The sequence below is a fragment of the Euprymna scolopes genome, chromosome 6, assembly GCF_053919585.1.
Source record: "Euprymna scolopes isolate OS-2025 chromosome 6, ASM5391958v1, whole genome shotgun sequence".
NCBI lineage: Eukaryota > Metazoa > Mollusca > Cephalopoda > Sepiida > Sepiolidae > Euprymna > Euprymna scolopes.
Window position 1 is genome coordinate 70,018,996 of NC_136487.1, and position 3,229 is coordinate 70,022,224.

A 3,229-nucleotide genomic window follows, 5' to 3' on the forward strand; every position below is an offset into this window, starting at 1 on the left:
AGGCTCAACATTGCTTAACTTCGGTGATCTGACGAGAACCAGTGTGTTGACGCGATTATGCTGTATTGAAAGAATAAAAGTATAATAAAAGAAAGATATAACGAAAGAAAGAATAAAAACAATAAAGAAACATTTTGTATTTTTCATTATTTTATTTATTTATTTTTTTTTTTTTTTTCGTTTTTTCTTTCTGGTAAGAACGAAAAAAAAAACCCAACTTAGGTATTTAAAAGATAAAAGGATGAAAAAAAGGAATAACAAATGAAAGAATAATATTTTATGATTCGAATAAAAAAGGGGGGAACGTAGATACATTAATTGGAATAAAGAAAGGAAAATGGAGAGAAAGATATTTTAAAATGAAAGACAAAGAAAACTATAGAAAGTAATAATTGAAAGAACGCAGAGAAGAAGGGTCGCAAGAAAGAGATAGAAAAAGAATGAAAGAAAATTAATAATTAGAAGAAAGAAATACAAAAAGAAAGAAAGAAGGAGATAGGAAATAATTACAAGAAAGAAGAAAGGGAATGATTAAAAAATAAGAAGGAGAAAAATTACAGAAAAGAATGATAATTGGAACAAACAAAAAAAGTATTGATTGGAGGCAAAAAGAAAGAAAAAAGTGGGGTTTGTTTTACAATCCAGAGAGATTGGAAAAAATGGTCAAAAATTCAAATACATAACAAATAAATGTTATGAAAGGCAAGATAAGTTACTCTTCTACTTATCTGGAGACCTTTTTAGTGGTTGTACTCTCTTTAAAGCGTTTAATTGGCTCGAAAAACAAAGTATTTCATTGAGAGTAAGAAAAATGACCGTGCTCTTGGCTCGTAAAATTTAAAATTTTGAAAATTACTTAAAACTAAAATATTATACAAATATTTATTGTGCTTCAAGTTCTTTATATATACTCTTAGAAACCCACCCAATCTATGTTACTGTAACGTGTATTTTCCAAGTAGGTAGAAGAGTAACTTTGCTAACATTTATTTGTTATATATTTGAATTTTGACCCCTTTTTTTTAAAATCTCTGTGGATTGTAAGACAACCCCAAGGAGTTAAATAATTATTAAACAAAAGAAAAACAATGAAAATAATTATAAAGAGAAAATGTAATATAATTATTAAAAGAAGAAGAAAAAAGACCGACAGAAAGAAAGAAACAGGAAAATGTTTGGAAGGAAGAAAGAAAGAAAGAAAGAAAGAAAGAAAAGTAATTTGATAGAAAAGAAAGACAATAAAAAATGATTGTGGAGAAAGAAAGAAAGAAAGAAAGAATAAAAAGAAAGAAAAATATTAATCTAAAGAAAGAAAGAAAGAGGAAGTAAAAAGGCTAAAGAAGAGAGAAAAATAATTATTGGAGAGACAAAAAGAAAACAGAAAAGAATTATACAAGGAGAGAATAAAAAATAATGATTGAGAAAAGGGAAATAACGAATTAAAAAAAGAAATAAAGATTGGAAGAAAGAAAGAAGGAAAGAAAATAAATTTGGAAGAAAGGCGAAAGCGAAGGGATAATTGCAATAATAAATAAACTAACAGCGAAAAATGAAGACAGAAAATAAATGATAGAAATCCCAGCCGGACAAAATCTCAGTGAAGAACAAAAGAAAGCAAGAAACAGTTACGTCAAGAAGGAAAAGCGAAGTAGGCCTCGTCATCATGGCTAGCCTCGCTTTAAAATAAAACCATGTAGAAAGCGGCCAGGCCAGCCAGTTCAGCCAGTCATTGTCGCGTATAATGTTCTTCAAGTAACATAAAATTGTATAACAGTAATAATCATAAACTGGCCCTTTCCTTTTTACTCGACCTGAAGCCGGGGGTTATTACGTTTGTTCGCGGGGCTGTAGCAGTAAGAGTGCGAGATTGTGTATGGTGTGTGAGTATGGGGGGAGGGGGAGAAGAAGCAGACGAAGAAGAAGCAGCATATTGTCATTACGGGTGACTTCTGAAGTACGTTGTAGGGTCGGTGTGTGCGGGGCTTTCAGAATTGGAAGGGGGGCAGCGATATTTTAGAGAGCGGGGTAGGGGAAGTATCATAAAACGCTTGCAATTACAAGCCCCCTCCCACATCTTCTATTAGAACCTCTCTTTTCGTGCCCCTCCCCCATATCCTTTCTTTTTATTTTATTTATTTATTTATTTATTTATTTATTGTTTTTTGACTGCTGAGAAGGCACGGCCACACGGCTACCGCTCTAGAAAGTCTACCCATGAAAACGGGCACATCCTGTCGAAGGAGGTGTGCAGGTTAGGGAGGAGTAGAAAAAAATAAATAAATAAATAGAAGAAAAGCACGAATAATTTTGAGGACATTTTTCAGTCACCTCTGAGTGAGACTGTGAGAGATAGTGTTTTTGTTTTTTTTTTCGGTTAAAAACACTATCTCTCACTCAGAGGTTACTGAAACTCAGAAACTGTCCTCAAATTATTTTATTAAATACTTTCAGTCCGTATATTTACTTGTCTCTGCGCAGGGGGCAAAGTCAGACACAAGGTCGGTTTAAAAAAATATACCTGCTGGTGTTTTTCAAGAATAGCTAACAATGCAAAAAAAAAAAAAATAGTGAAAACTAAATCTACAACAAATAAATGGCGGTCTGTTTTACATTCTACAGAGATTTGAAAAAGTGGTCAAGAATTCAAGTACATAGCAAATAAATCTTATCAAAGGCAAGATAAGTTACTCTTCCACCAATATATGTCACGGTAACATATATTGAGCGGGTTTCTAATAGAACTTTGCATAATTTTTTAGTTTAAAGTCATTTTCAAAAGTTTTCATTTTACGAGACAAACAGCCATTTTTGTTTGTTTGTTTTTTTGTTTTTTTTTTCTCATGTAAACGCTAAACACTTTGTTTTTCGAACCGATTAAACGTTTTAAAGTTAGGAAAACAACTAAAATCTTTTCCAGATAGGTAGAAGAATAACTTATCTTGCTTTTGGTAACATTTATTTGTTATGTATTTGAATTTTTGACCACTTTTTCGAATCTCTGTGGATTGTACAACAAACACAATAAATGTTATTAAAAGCAAATTACGTCGTTCTCCTACCTACCTGGATAATTTTTTTCAACTTATTTTAAATTGAAACGAGTTAGAACGAAAAACAAAATAGCGGTCTTCTAAACCCTAAGCAAACCTCAACAGTTGCTAAAAATTCGAAGTTTAAACAAAATACTGATAGAAACATAACCAATAAACATCACTAATCGTGCAAAAAT